Raw genomic sequence first — 16663 nt, 5'->3', positions numbered from 1 at the left:
AGGACTCAGCGCTTCCGCTGCAGCGGGCACGTGTTTGATCCCTGCTCAGAAACTAAGATCCCATGTGCTATGCAGCGCAGCCAATAAATAAATAAACAAGGTCTTCGAAAAGCCATAGAAACCGAGACTTAATTATTCCTGAAGCTTAGATATCTTATGACTTTTTAAAACTGGTAAAAAAATGAGTATCATTGTTGTCAGGGGACAGAGAGGAGTTGAGAGACTGTTCTGAATTCAGAAGGGAATTCAAAAATTACTTAGCTTCTCAACAAAGAGAACAGTAAATAATTTTAGCTTTATCTATGTGACAAAGTTGCTGTAACTATCAAATGAGATAATATGTGTGGTGACACCTTGAAAATTGAGTATTAAGGTGACTGCAGTAGAGTTTAATTGGTAATCAAAATTATACTATGGTTGTAATAACAAGCAACAAAGTATTTTAGAAAAGACAGGTCCTGGACATCAGTGAATCTGAGTTATTGTCCCCACAGTACACACTTGTACATGAGGTGGTTTGACTGTGTCCTTTTCCTAAAGCTTCTTCCAACTCTGAAGACCAACAAATGAAGTTATCCAGTTTTCCCACTAGATGTCAAAAAGCCAGGATTTCTTTCAGACTTTTTCATGCATTTATTCAATAACTACTTTGTGAGGGCCTACTCTATGCCAGGCCATTTTGTTAGGACTTAGGATATACATCAATGAACAAGAGTCGGAAGTAAGACAAGAAAAAAAAGGCAACGTATGACAATAAATTATGTATTCTAAAGGGATACGTGCAACAGAAAAGGCCAGGAGAGCAAAGAAGCTGTGGAATACAGGTTCCAGGTTCAATTAGAGCAGCCTAAGCAGGCAGCACTGAGAAGGTGTCCAGCAGACTCTGAGGGTGCCTCTTCCATACCCCTTCACACAACCTCAGATGAGGTTACCTCCGGCAGATCCTTCCCACATATGACAGCAGCTTCTGTCTCAGCCCGAGACTATTATCTGGAAACGACCCATGCAGGGTAGGCCCAACTGCCAGGGAGTAGTATTCCTGGGAGCAACCCCAAACAGTGAGGGATGAGTATCGGTGGGTAAATGTTCTACGTAGTCTCTCAAGGCCTCCAACAGAGTGGAGCTCTGGTGGCACTATTATTTAGATGTGCCCTCTATACACTTTCCTCTCTCTCCTTGTTTTACTTCCCATTCCCTCACCATAGTTCCTGGGATCATCTTCCAGGTAAACTACCTGCACCCAGGTCTTTGTCATTGGGTTTGCTTTGAAGGAATCCCAACTAAGAGTGACATTTGGAAAAAAAAAAAAGATTTGGGACTTCCCAAGTGGTCCAGTGGTTGAGACTCCATGCTTCCACTGCAGAGGGCCAGAGTTCCATCTCTGGTTGGGGAACGAAGATCCCACATGCCACCAGTTGCGGCCAAAAGAAAAGGGAAAAAACACGTGAGAGAGGTAAAGCATCTAGTCGTTGGTTCAAAACCTCCAGAGCTTCCTAGGTGAACCGAAAGCAGCTGCTGTTCACGGAGGGCAGGGAGAGATGAAAGAAAGAGGTAGACCGCTCCAGGTTGGTAGGTGACAGGTTTAAAATAAGCAAGGGAACTTACGAATGAAGCTTATTCTGGACAGCAGCAAGACAAGTAGATCTCTCCACTCACCCACAAGAATCTTTAAAAGTTTATATAGAGATCTTAACAAGCTTCAGTCATGCCTTTAGTCCAGATGATCTCAACCACACCTTGCTCTCTCAAAGCTGTATCCTCAGAACAGCTCCCTCTGTGGGAACGGTGCGCAGAACTCACACTTGAAGGACAGGGGAGGACTTCCCGGGTGGTCCAGTGGTTAAGAATCTGCCTGCCAATGCAGGGGACACGGATTGATCCCTGCTGCTCATGCCGCAGGGCAACTAGGCCTGTGCACCACAACTACTCTGCTTGTGGGATCTGTCACAACGCTGACGGGTATGTCATTTAGCATGTTAATATGTTACAGTGAATGTATACTGAGGCTTAAGGTCTCCTGGAGGTTGACTTGTCTGCCATCTTGGACCCTAGTTGGTTCTAACCAGTTTTTGTCATGTCCTATTGCTGTGTCATTCTTCTAAAGGTTGTGCCCTGCCGCTTCCCTCCTGTTTCATTTCCACTTGTTTCTCTCAAGGCCTCTTGCCTTCCAAGATGGCCCACACTCTGAGGAGTGTGTTTTTCTCTAAATAAATCCACTTCTTCGCTATCACTTGGTCTATTGCTGAATTCTTTCTGCGATGAGACGTCAAGAACCTGAGCTTCATTACATCCTCAGACCAGGTGGGTGTTTTGACTAAGATCATGATTTCAAGTCCTAGTCTGAGTTGCACAATTTCAGTTCCTCACAATCAGTCAGTGTTCTGGCCTCTTAAAACAATTGCTGGGACTTCCCTGGTAGCCCAGTGGCTAAGACACCACGCTCCCAATCCAGGGGGCCTGGGTTTCCCTGGTGAGGGTACTAGACTCCACATGCCGAAACTGAGAGTTAGCATGCCACTGCAACTAAGACCTGACACAGCCAAATAAATAAATAAAATATTTTTAAAAACACAATTGCTCATGTAAGAAGCACTCAAGATCTCAAAATTCTGTCTTGAGTTTTGTTTGTCATTTATTGCATCACTGCTATTTTCCTGATGCGTTTCAGTACTTATCTCATTGCATCTAGATTAGTAAGCATGTGATTGATCCTTGAATTTCTGTCTCAGCTGCTACATTTGGGTTCTGCCCTTTCTGTCATATTATACAAGAATTAGGAAGCATTCCCCGAATACAAGAATTTTGTCATCAGGATTGAATATGAATTGCTGTTAACATCTTGGGTGTTGTGCAACCAAGCCTCTTAAACTTGCAAGCTCTCCAAGGTTATCTAAACCACAGTGTCCAATTTCCTCCAGTGTACAGAAGGAGCTGATAACATCCATTCTAGAGATGTGTTTTTGCCAGAGTGAATGATCCTGAACTGTTTTGAGTTCTGATAAGCATGTAGCCAACATGGATTCCATACTGACTGCAGGAGTCCTGATCTCTTAATATTCTTGCACAAAAAATCACCAGGAGCTATGACTTAGGCATTTACAGGTTTCTTTCTTGGGCAGCAGCCTGAACTTGTCGCAGACACCATCAATCTTCTGGCGTTGTTGAGGCTTCCACTTGGCAGAACCTTGCCAAAGCAGGCCAGGGCTAGGGACTGGGAGTGGCGAGTGGGAGTGACCCCGCCCTGGGCGAGTAGCAACGGAGCCCCGAGGCACATGGGTCTGCTTGCAGCTGGCCATGGTGCCAACTCCGTGTCACCATATCGATGTCTCTGCACGAGTTCTGGAGTTCTGTACCTGCACAGTCCAGCATTGTGGCTGGTAGGTAGAGGATGTAAAATAACCATTAATTTAAGGAATAAACAACGCAGCAATGCGTCTGAGCTGCACAGCTGGGAAGCCGCAAACACTCCTGGACCACGTCAGGGTCTGGCTCTCGCCCGGCTGCTGAGATTCTTACTTTCCATTTCACTTCACTTTCACTTGGAGGTCCAGCTGACTCCCATTTGAGAGCTTCCGCAGGTCTCTTCCTATGGTCATAGTTCATAGACTCCTGTACCATCCCCGCCACATGCGCGGATTTGGGATCCCGTGTCTTGCAGGTTTCTTGGTTCTCCCAGCTCAGATGTGTTCCCCAAACTTGGGTGTGCGCTTTGCTTCCCAGAGATGTAGGTGTAAAAGAAGAAATTCCACTTTATCCTTTGAGCTTCTTGTGTCTGGGAAGTGTGGGAAGCTGTGGGTTAGTGAGAAACGTGGAGATTCAAGGGACAGGGTTCACTGCCCTTATTGTCCCTTAACTCCGAGAGATGGTGGAGGACAGAGAATCCTGGCGTGCTGCAGTCCATGGGGTCGCAAAGAATCGGACACGACTTAGCGACTGAACATTTGTCCCTTATTGGAAATGTGCAATACCTCAATAGGAAGATTTTTCCTCAATATAAGGGAAAAAGTCAAACTGTAGAAAGAACCAGGAGGAAGAAGAGAGGATAATGGGCTCCGATGCTAGAAAATGGTTCACAAGAAACCTAATACAATTGAAAAAAGAAAAAAACAAGGAAAAGTGGCTTTCCTGAAGTTCTGCAGTCAGGTTGGTCACAGATTGTCAGCGTCCCTCGCCCAGAGTCCGCTCCTTTAGCGCCACCTCGTGGCAGCTCCATCCCCCCGATTATGCTCATATTGTCAGCTGATGTTGCATCCCTGCCCTCGTTCCACCTAGCACCACACATTCCAAGTCCACAAATACTTAGCACTCAAACCCAATATACCTAACAGTGCCTCAACTCAGGAGATCCATGTCCCTTGGAACCTCTGTCTCAGCTTTTACCCAGCGCTGCCCTGGTCTCTGGTTCAGCCTTCCCTCCCACCTTTTGTGGCTGCTTCGTCTCAGGCGTTTGACCCTGGCAGGGATGCCAGTCACAATGTGTGGCCACTGCCCTAGTTGAAACGGTCATTATCTGTCCCTGAGATTTCTGCCTGATTTTCCTAACACATGTCTTTGCTTCCAGTCTTAACTTTCCTTCAAAGGCACTGCCAACAACCAGAGAGATATTTGTAAAGCAAAATGTCATTTGGTCCTTCCTCTTCTTATAATCTTCAGTGGCCCCCACAACCATTTCTAGAAAACATAGCTCCGAATTGCATAGTCTTGAATACACATATAGCAAAAACTATCGATATGTAGTATACATCTTTAAAGCATTTTAATTGCAGAAAATATATTCCGAAGTCATTGTAAATAATTGGAATGTCAATAATTTGTCAATAATGTCAATAGAATGTCAATAATTTGCTTCCTTTTAACCATTTTACTTACAAATAATTAATACTACCAGTAGCAGACTGAATAAAGGCCCCTAATCATATCTTAACCCCTGAAAACTATAAATAGTGTCTTAAATGGTAAAAGGGACTTTGCAGATGTGATGAAGTTGAGGCCCTTGGGGGAGGGTATCATGAATTTTCAGGGTGGGCCCAAGTGTAATCATAATGGTCCTTATCAGCTAAGGAAGAAGGAGTCAGATGAGAAGGTAATGTGATGATGGAAGAAGAGATTGAAGGGATGTTGTTTGAAGGTGGAGGAAGGGTCTACCAACCAAGAAACATAGGCAGCCTCTAGAAGCTCTAAAAGGTAAGGGAATGGGGTTTTCCTTAGAGCCTCCAGCAAGAACCAGCCCAGCTCACACCTTGACTTTAGCTCCCTGAAACTGATTATGGACTTCTGACCTCAAAACCTCCAGACAACAAGTGCGCTTACCTCTAAGATTTGGAAGACCCAACACAACTTTTCCAATTCAAATGTATGGTTCTGTTCTGACTGGAACAATGGTCTTCCAGAATCTTTTTTTTTTTTTCCCAGACTGTTCAGCACAATTTATTTCAAACAGACCATGTGTTTCAGTGTAGCTGGGAGCAGTCAATTAAAAGGCTTAAAAGCAGAAAAGCTACTGCAGCAAAAATATTTTAAGTTTTTGTTCTTGTGCAACTGTGCTTTCTCCACTTCTCAGAAATCGGAATTCCCTCACTCAACACTTTTTCTGGCTGTTGGAATTGAATGGAAGACCGTTCTTTTTCTCCTGTTGTTGTTCAGTCACTAAATCGTGTCTAACTTTTTCTGACCCTATGGACTATAACACACCAGGACTTCCTGTCCTTCACTATCCCCAGAGTTTGCTCAGATTCATGTCCATCGAGTCAGTGATGCCATCCAACCATTTCATCCTCTGTCATCCCCTTCTTCTCCTGCCTTCAGTCTTTCCCAGCATCAGGGTCTTTTCCAATGAGTCAGTTATTCACATCAGGTGGCCAAAGTATTGGAGCTTCAGCTTCAGCATCAGTCCTTTCAATGAATACTCAGGGTTGATTTCCTTTAGGATTGACTGGTTTAATCTTGCAGTCCAAGGAAATATGAAGAGTCTTTTCCAACACCACAATTAGAAAGCATCAATTCTTTGGTGCTTAGACTTCTTTATGGTCCAACGCTCACATCCGTACATGACTACTAGAAAAACCATAGCTTTGACTTACACAAACCTTTATCAGCAAAGTGAGGTTTCTGTTTTAATACCTTGTCTAGGTTTGTCATAGTTTTTCTTCCAAGGAGCAGGCATCTTTTTCTCCTATGTATATATTTTTTTAAAGAAATCCTAGGGTCACAGATTTACATATTTTTAACAGCTATATTATGCATATGGTCTAAGCATAGGAGTGGGTTTTTTTTTTTTTTTGGTCTAAATTCACTTAGCATGCCTAAAGAACTCATCCCTCTTCCCAATTTATAGCTGAGCAAATGAAAGTTAAAGGTTTTCCTAAAACACTGTAGGTTAGGCACTGTAGGTCAGAAAAAAAAGAAAAATTGAACCTTTGTTTCCTATTCTGTTTACCTCCCCAAACAAATCACATTTCAATTCTTGTTGACTTAACACTAGAAAGTATCAGGGAAATCATTCCATTCTACCTCTTCCTGGTACTGACAGAAGTTCACCCTGGTTAATGCCCTTCCCAAAGTCTAGTGGTCATAAAACTTCTGGTCATGAACTGAGTTAGCACCCAGTTCTCCCCATGGCTGTTTGTGATTTTAGTGTCACATTTACAAAATCAATACCTAATCCAAAGTCATAACGCTTGCATCTATGTCTTCTAAGAGTTTTAAGTCTTTGATCCATTGTGAGTTAATTTTTGTATGTAGTGTGGAATAGGGATACAACATCATTCATTTGCATGTGGATAGCCAGTGGTTCCAGCACCATTTGATGAAAAGACCCCTGTTTTACCCCCATTTAATTGTCTTAACATCCTCTTTGAAAAATCAATTGATCATAAATGTGAGGGTTATTTTTAGACTCTCAGTTCTACTATTTTATTCTTGGTGGTGATATTATAAATTGTTTTCTTAATACATTTTTGGTTTATTCATTGATACTATATAAAAATACAATAGATTTCTGTATGTTGATTTTGCATGCTGCCAATTTGCTGAACTTGTTTTTAGTTCCAATGAGTTTTTAGTGTATTCCTTTGGATTCCTATGCATGAGATCATATCATCTGCACATGGAGATAGTTAATCTTCTTTCTTTCAAATATTGATAACTTCAATTGTCTTGCTTGTTGTAGTTTTTGTTTTGTTTTATTGGTTTTGTTTGGGGGGGTTGTTTGTTTGATTTGTTTTGTTGCCATGCCTCACTGCTTGTGAGATCCCAATCAGGGATCAAACCTGGGCCGTCGGTAGTGAAAGCACTGAATAACTGGACTGGCAGGGAATTCTCATTGCTGTAGCTTTTTGAAAATGAAATCATTCTATTCAAAGTGCCCTGCTCTTTGCTGTTTTACATGTACAATATCATCCTGCCAGTGGTATCTTATTATAAGTTTGACTTACATTTCAAATTGGACATTGTGCCGGTGTCACAAAGTAAACTTTAATACATCATTTTAAATACTATTCCATAGTATTATAGCTTCCCTAGAGGCTCAGATGGTAAAGAGTCCACCTGCAATGCAGGAGCCGCAGGTTCAATCCCTAGGTCTGGAAGATCCCATGGAGAAGGGAATCGCGACCCACTCCAGTATTCTTGCCTGGAGAATTCTGTGGACAGAGGAGCCCATGGAGTCGCAAAGAATTGAACACAACTGAGCAACTAACACTTTCACTTTTATCATATTATGTTTGCAATTACTACCCTATCAATAAATATTTAGGAGGTTTCCTTTATTTATCACTACAGTGAAAGCTCTGTACATATATTCTTACACGTATATCCTTACACAGCCATCCCAAAATCTTTTGACTTTACCTAATACTACACTGTGATAGGTAAACTGATGATCTGACTGACGACTGACTGAAATCCCATTTCTGCTGTGTATAACTTAAAAGTAATAACTATAGGACTTTCCTGGTGGTCCAGTGGTAAAGAATCTACCTGCCAATGCAGGGGACACAGGTTTGATCCCTGGTCCAAGAAGACCCCACATGCTGCAGAGCAACTAAGCCCTTGAGCCACAACTACTGAAGCCCACGCACCTAGAGCCCATGCTCTGCAATGAGAGAAGCCACCACAGTGAGAAGCCCATGAACTGCAGTGAAGAGCAGCCCCTGCTCACGGCAGCTAGAGAAAGCTCCAGTACAATAATGAAGACCCAGCACAGTCAAAAATTAATTATTTTTAAAAAACAGTAACTACATTTGGAACTCAGGTTCTCGAGGCCCAGCTACACTTGATCTTTCCCAGTCTCATAGTTTCCCTCTCTGCCTACTTCTCTGTCCCTGAAACTGCCCTTGTTCTGCAGTCCAAGAAGTGGTCTGGTCCTCTAGTCCTTGTTCTACCACTTGTTAGTTTACTTACATTGCTGGAGATGGGAAATAAAGATTTTTATCTGCATTCACTTCAAATCTGGTTATCAAATCTCAGTATCAAATGTTGTTCACACAAGTTGAACTGAAAACATATTTGTTTTTCTCTTGCCACTACACCCATCATTATATGCTTTTTCATACCTTGGACCTACTCAAAGATTTATAAGCATTGTCCAGATAGGGTAAATTCCTGGGCATGCATGCTAAGTCACTTCAGTCATGTCCAACTCTTTGCGACTCCATGGACTGTAGCCCGCCAGGCTCCTCTGTCCTTGGGATTCTCCAGGCAAGAATACTGAAGTCAGTTGCCATACCCTCCTTTAGGAGATCTTTCTGATCCAGAGATTGAATACACATCTCTTAACTCTCCTGTATTGGCAGGCAGGTCCTTTACCATTATTGCCATTTGGAAAGCCCCCTGGGCTCTTCACACCCTACCAATCCAGCCCACCTCCTACCTTAGGAATATGTTCCTGCCAGACCAGGCTCCTTGGTATTCTCCACTCCCCATTCCTTAATTATATGTGCTTCTGGACCTTTGCTCTTTCCAACCTTCTTATCAATTCTCAAGAGTTAGCAGTGACCTCTACTTTCAAATGTAATGGACTTTTCTGCCTTCATTTCCCTCAACCTCTCTAGGGTTTTTTACAGGGTACAGCTGTCCTTCTTGAAGTACTTACTTTGGTCTAAATGCTGTTACTGTAGGCTCACTGTAGATGGGCTTCCTGGCAGAAGAGAGACTCAAGTGATTTACTGCCGCTGTGCACAAACTTCCTCTTCTGCACAAACAGGCTCTTCTCTTATAGTGACATCATGGTTAAAGCCATGTTAAAAGTGGGAGAGATTCAGAATTTGAGATTGGGATTAATGACTGTGTTTAAAATCACAATTTCATGACCATTAAGGTTGCTGTTGCTGCTAAGTCGCTTCAGTCGTGTCCGACTCTGTGCAACCCCATAGACGGCAGCCCACCAGGCTCCCCCGTCCCTGAGATTCGGTTAATGGTCCTTAAACTTTCCTCTCTGGTATGCCATTGTGTCCAATTGAGAGAGAACTCCAGCTCCATATACACTGCATATAGCGTCCATAGACATATAGATCTGTCCAGGGTGCTGAAAGTCTTAAATTGGCAGATTCCACCAACTCCATCAATAGTCTTCTTACTTAGAAAACTGCTCTACAATTGAATTTATAATTCATAATTTATAAGTTTAGATTATCTGAGTTACTGAACAATCCAGCAATAAGTTGAGAGGACATACATAAAGATCCACAAAATATTCTCTTATGCCCTATACTGAAATGTACAGAACAAAACAAAAATAGATGACATAATGAGTGAGTTTATCTTTAAATTTTTTATCAGAATATAAAGAAATTCAGTATTATTGTGGAAGAAAGAGATAAAGAATGCACAGTACCTTGCCAGTAGCAAAATATGATCTCTCCTCCACTTCCTCCCAACCATTCCCAGGGCAAGCAAGGGCCCTGAGGCTGCTGCAACATCAAAGGAACCAAGAGGAGACTCTAACCTTCTGACCTGAGTGGGTTGGTACACTCTAGTGCCCTTCGTGGCTCCAATAATGAAGTTAATGTAACAAATTGCTTCAAAATTCATCTACTTGTGTGGATTCCCCCCACACACACTTTCTATACCCCTCACCACCACCATTTCCTAGAAAGGTTGTTCTACACATTGTTCATTAATTTGTTTTTGCCAGGTAGAGAGAGAAAGTATAGAAGGGAAGCCCACCCAGCACAGCCAGAGGGAGGAAGCTCCAAGGACCTGCTTGAGATGCACAGTGAGATTTTTCAGCTCTGGGGAAGATATCTCCTGCAGGTCTTTATTTCACAGAGAGTGTAAACCAATGGGAAAGCATAGAGAAAAGCAAAGAAGTCACCGCAGAAGATGGAACCATGTTTCTTTTTAATTTTTAAAAATATTTATTTATTTATTTTCGGCTGTTCTAGGTCTTCATTGCTGCACACAGGATTTCTCTAGAGAAGCTACTGTCTAGCAGTGATGCACAGGCTTCTCATTTTGGTGGCTTTCTCTTGTTGCAGGACATGAGCTCGGTAGTTGTGGCACATGGGCTTAGTTGCCCCCCCCTTCCCTGCCCCAAATGTGGAATCTTCCCAGATCAGGGATGAAACCCATGTCCCCTGCATTGGCAGGAAGATTCTTTTTTTTTTTTTTTTAAGATTTATTTATTTACTTTATTATTATTTTTGGCTGTGGTGGATCTTCATTGCTGCACACGGACTTTCTCTAGTTGCTGCATGCAGGCTTTTTCTAGTTGTGGCAAGTGAGGGCTACTCTTCATTTCGGTGTACAGGCTTCTCATTGCAGTGGCCTCTCTTGTTTTGGAGCACTGGATCTAGGCACATGAGCTTCACTAGTTACAGCTTGTGGACTCAGTAGTTGCAGTGCCCAGGCTTAGCTGCTCTATGGATTATGGGATCCTCCTGGACCAGGGATTGAACTGTTGTCCCTTGCATTGCAAGGCAGATTCTTGCCACTGGGCCACCAGGGAAATCCTAGAATCATGTTTTGACAGCGAGGTTTCAATGGGGAAGGGGTACTCGGAACTTCCTGGGCATTGGCTGGGGTTATAAATCTTGACTAGGAGATAGATTTAATAGAATTACTAAATGAAGATTACATATATGTTTCTGTTGTTATTTAGTTACTCAGTTGTGTCTGAGTGACTCCATGGACTACAGCACGCCAGGCTTCCCTGTCCTTCAGTACCTCCCAGAGTTTGCTCAAACTCATGTCCATTCAGGCACTGGCGCTGTGACCTGGTAGATGCCTAACCCTTTCACTTGCAGTTCCTTCTCCTGTAATGAGACTAGCAATGGCTAGGACAAGAGGTGGATGATGGAAGGACCCCAGGTGAAGCGAAGTCAGTGCCTATAGATGTGAAACCCCAGCCTAGCCAGGTAGAGGGTCTCGATCTCCAGAAAAATAAAATTTTTACCCCAGCTCAGGTCCCCCCCCCCCAAATCCCCAAGTGCTGAGGGCCAAGGCCAGTTGGAATGTCATCATGAGACTCCTTCTCCTTGGCTCTGGGACCTCAGCTTTCCCCCTTCTTACTTCAGACCCCCAGATCTATGATACTAAGTTTAGGATCAGCATGGGTACTGCTTCTGATGTGGGGAAACTTTTGGTCCAGCCTCCTCTGGAGGACACCCACCTTGCTCTTGGCTGACTTGCTGGGACTAAGGGAGGAAACAGCCTTCCCTGGTGGCTCAGACAGTAAAGAATCCACCTGCAATGCAGGAGACCTGGGTTCGATCCCTAGATTGGGAAGATCCCCTGGATGAGGACATGGCAACCCACTCCAGTATCCTTGCCTGGAGAATCCCATGGACAGAGGAGCCTGGTGGGCTACAGTCCATGGGGTCTCCGAGTTGGGCACAAACGAACGACTGAGCACAGCACACAAGGGAGGGAACTGGGCTGGGACAGAAAGGGCTGCTGTTATAAAATCTCCCCACTGCAGCCTTACTTGGCTCTGAACAAAGAAAAAAACCTCTGGGTTTATCAAGTCACAATGAAAAACTGTAGCCACCACAAACCAAAATCCCAGATATTTTAAAGCTGTCTACTTGGTTTCAGGGGCTAGCAGTAGGGGAAGAGCAGGTGAGATCCTGGACATCCAGGATCCCAGGGGCTCAGGGAACAGGGTACCTGATCCTTCTCTCTCCGGGGGAGGAGACTGCAGCATGAGCAACCCTGACCTTGGGCTCCAGGATATTCTTATGGCTCCAAATCCGGGCTAGCCAATCCTGGAAGCCCTGCAACTCAGCCAGACCAGATTGACAATGAAGGTGGGTAGGTAGAGCCAAGGTGCTCAGGGACCAGGTAAGCCCAGCCTGGAAGGAAGGGCCTGGACCATGTTGGTTGCAATCACTGGGTGGAGCCTTCCATGCCAGGCTACCCGGTCTACCCTCCCTCCATGGCTTGGGGCGGGACTGGGCCACCTGTCCTCGGGTGCTGTGAGGACAGGATCTGTGTTCAGCGGGCTGGAGAAACACTCTACACTTTGAGGGCCCACACCCAGCTTCCCTGAGAGAGTCAGCACTGTGACAGGGGAGGAGGCAGATGGGGTGGAGTAGGGGTGGTGTGGCCACATGTCCTGGCCATTCTATTGGCTATCTCCCTGCCTTTCAGAATAGTGACCTCAAAAGGACTGGGATTCTGCTGTTTCTGTCCAATCCAGGCCCCTTTCCCCTTTTACCTGAACATGAGGGTGTCACTGAACATGAGGCCTGGGTAGAGGTGAGGTTTCAGGGGATGGCATGGAGCTCAGAGCTGGGGATTGTCCCCAGCGACAAAAATAAATACTCTTGACCATTGTAGTCAAGATGGACTGTATAAGCTAAATTTAAATTTCTCAAAGATCAGTTCGAAGACAAAAAATGTTTAGACCCCTTCCACTCTTCCTGCACCTCCTAGCTTCTCAAATAGGGGTCTGGCTGGCTGGGGCACCCGGAATGAGTCCTTTGAATGTCCAAAAAACATCCATGGGGGCAAGTGAGACTAGACATGAAGAATGGGGAAACTTGGGACCGAAGGGTTGGCCTCCTGGAAGAGATGAGAAGCCTCCCCAGACTCCACCAAGGGTGACCAGGCTACGGGCACCGCAAGCACAGGAACACCAGGGCCCAGTTGGAGCCTCAGAGGTGCAGTTTTATTCTGTATCCGAGCATCCAAGGATCAGCAGCTCTGTCCTCAGTGAGTTCTGGCTGCTCCAGGGGAGAGTGCGACCTGATGCTTTATTTCCCTGAAAGAACAAGGTGTGGGACAGACTGCTCTGTGCCCAGACAAGGAAGCCTTTGAAAACAGTTACACAGAGAAAAAAATGAAATTCATTTTTCTTTGCCCTACTAACTACAGCTTACCTATTAACTGGTCCCAAGGGAGACAGTGCCTGGACTAAAACTGAGCTTCTGGGTTTCCAACCAGTGCCTCTCATAAAGCCAGGTCTCCCCACCTCTTCTTGGGAAAAAGTGACCATCCCCACCCCACCCCACCCTACCCTACCCCATAGGGATCTCAGGCCCCAGGCCTGGAATTCAGCCTTGGCATGCCCCGCCCCCGCCACACTGCCCACAAGTGGAGAAGCACACCTAGCAGGGATTGTAGCTCAAAAAGCCCTGAACTGTGCTGCAGTATGTGTGTGGGGGGCGGGGGCAGTGAGTGCAGAGGGTACAGACAAGTATTAGGCCCCCAGGGACCGGCTGGCACAGACTGTCCTGCAACTCCTCACAGGCCCATTTTGGAGCAGGACTGCACAAGGAAGGCAGGAGAGGCTACAGGCTGGTGAGTTTGAGGCCACCTGGACTTTCCATATAATGGGGGAGGGAGGTGAGAGGCGAGGAACCTAGAGGTCTAGGCATGGAAACCTAGACCATGGTGGAGTGAGGGAACGGGTGCTTTGGCAGTCTAGCAAGCAGAGCAAGGGAGTTGGGGGGGGGGGGCGGAGAAAGACCTGGACTGCAGACCCTACCTGCATGTGGGATCTTAGTTCTCCCACCAGGGATCTAAATGGTACCCCCTGCTTTGGAAGCATGGAGTCTTAGCCACTGGACCGCCAGAGAAGTCCCTCAGGTGACATTTGAATACAGTACACTGTACATCCTTCATGGTAAATATTCTAAAGACTAAAAGAACAGCAAATAAAAATACTAAATTTCACTTAGTTATTTTATTGTCAATAGTATTAAAGACTAATTTTGAAACTATTTTATGAATATTTTAGGATAAAGCAAATAGATAAATGTCAAGATTAAAATTTTCAATTATCCTGATGAAAGACATAAAATACATCAAAAAAATTAAATTACAATATAAAATTTGAATTGGAAATATCAATATGAATTCATGATTTTTCTTAACACTGAAAGTGTTTTAAAGCAGTGATACCCCTGCAGTAATGAGCTCTCCCAGCATCTAAATAGTGGTTTCTATATACCATTTTTCATGAAAAGAACCAGTACTCCCTGGAGAAATGGCTAATTCCATGTTTGGAGCTTGGGAAAGTAAAAACTGAGCCTGGGACATCATCATGCCAGAAGCAAGAAAGTAGTCAGAGACAACTTTGGAGCATGTCAAAAGGACACAGGAGTCAGCTTAAAAGGGCTCCTACTGTACACATTTGGTACAGTTTGAGAACAAAAGGAATAATGGCTGTGATTGGAAAAGACTAAATGGATAAAAACGGGGAACCTATAGGTTTTTTTAAAAAAAGACTAACTTTCTACCTTTGTAGATTAATATATCACCACCTTACTCTGAAAATTGGTAACTAAATGGAAATAATTAAGCCTTTATCATGGCACTTTAGAAGGAACCCTCCTTTTCCAGTTGATGAGGGAAAGCTCCCCTCTAGATAAATATCTCCTTATAAATGGAGTAGTGGGAGAAGTAGAAAAGCACCATTTTGTAACCCTTGGTGAAATAACTCATTCAGGCGAGGGTCACTGTGGATGCCAATTATTGGGTGAAAGTTTTTTAGAATATTTATAGTGTCAGGAACTTCCCAGCAGCCTACTGGTTAGAACTCCAGGCTCTCACTGCCAGGGGACTGGGTTTGATCCCTGCTTAGGGAACTAAGATGCCACAGGCTGCAAAGTGCAGCCAAAAAAAAAAAAATCACAGTGTCAAAGAACCATGCAGATAACTTGCTAACTGCAAAGGGGAACACTTTACTTTCATAGGACAGTTGATTACACTTAACATCACCAGCTATGGGATGACCTCATATTATGTGCATTCCAATGTGAAACAATGTGACAAATGCAGCACTTTTGAAGAATTAGTCCCCAAATTGGGTAACTAGAATCTAAATTTTTGAATAAAAAAATATGAGCTAGAGGAATAGTTAAATGACAACACAGAAACAATAAGACAAATCCAGAATGTAGTATATTCTATAGAGGAGACTGGCCTAGTCTCTTCAAAGAGTCAATTTTATGAAGACTGGACTGTTCTGGATTAAAAAGAAAAGGGGAGGGACTTCCTGGAAGACCAGTGGTTAAAGCTTCTCTCTCCCAATGCAGGGATGCAGGAGTTGAGGGTTCGATCCCTGGTCAGGGAACTAAGATCCCACATGTTATGTGGTGTGGTCAAAAAAAGAAAGAAAAGGGGAAAAAAGAGGACATAATCACAACAAAGAACAATGTGTGGAGCTTGATTCCTGGTTTGTTTCTTTAATGCTGCAAAAGACATTTAAATTGGGAAAGCTTCAATATGATATTAGGTTAGATTAGGAATTACTAACTCATTAGACATGGTAAGTCTAGTGTGGTTGTGCAAGATATATACTGATGACTTAGGGATGAATGAGCATGTCTGCAACTTGCTTCCAACCAGTTTAGGGGAAAAAAAAGATAAGCAGACAGACAGAAGGATAAACAAGATAGAGACTAGTGGCAAAATGTTAGGATTTGTCAAATCCTTGTATGAGTGTTTGGGTGTTTATTGTCCATTTTTTCAGTTTGTGTGTTAGACAATTTTCAAAACAAAACGTTGGAAAGAATTTTGATTTTTTTTTTAAAGGAAAGAATTTTGATCATCTTTTTTTTTTTTTTAACATAGTAACAGAAGACATCATGAGCAGCAGCTCATGAATATTTCTTCTCTGTTCTTCCGTGGAACCAAAACATTCTCATTTATGATATTTCTGAAGGCACATTAAGAGACATATTCAAACTTTATCTCTTTATTTAAGTTTGGCTTTAATAGTTTATTAAAAATTCTTGAATTTGTAAATATTAAAACACTGAAATTTACTACTGATGCAAGAATGACAATGTACTAGCAAGAAAATCAAAGCAGAAGCTAAACTATTTAGAAGCAATAGCAACTCCATAATTCAAAGATAACTTGAACAGGCAATTTTAAAGAGTTTAATAAGGCTTAAAGCAGCCGCTTAGCCGGCAGTGACGCTATCCCACCGGCAGACGGTGCTGCAAAGCATCTCAGGTACAGCGGGAAGCCCATTTTACCAATGGCTGTCGCGATCTCATTACTTGAACTGATGAGTTCATATTATAATGTATTTTATTAATCATTTTTACTGCTTATTGCAGTTACTCTTATACTACTTACTAACTGGTACAGAAGTGTTTTAACAACTGGTTGAACAGTACCAGTGCAAACTGGCTGAATGTCAGCGCTGTCTCCTCCGATTACGACAGAAGCCACCAGGCTCCCGTGGGAGGGTAATCCCTGCGCCGGGACT

This window comes from Giraffa tippelskirchi, chromosome 8 (assembly GCF_054371585.1).
Source record: "Giraffa tippelskirchi isolate mGirTip1 chromosome 8, T2T-mGirTip1v1.2.pri, whole genome shotgun sequence".
NCBI lineage: Eukaryota > Metazoa > Chordata > Mammalia > Artiodactyla > Giraffidae > Giraffa > Giraffa tippelskirchi.
Note: the sequence above shows the minus strand (reverse complement) of the source record.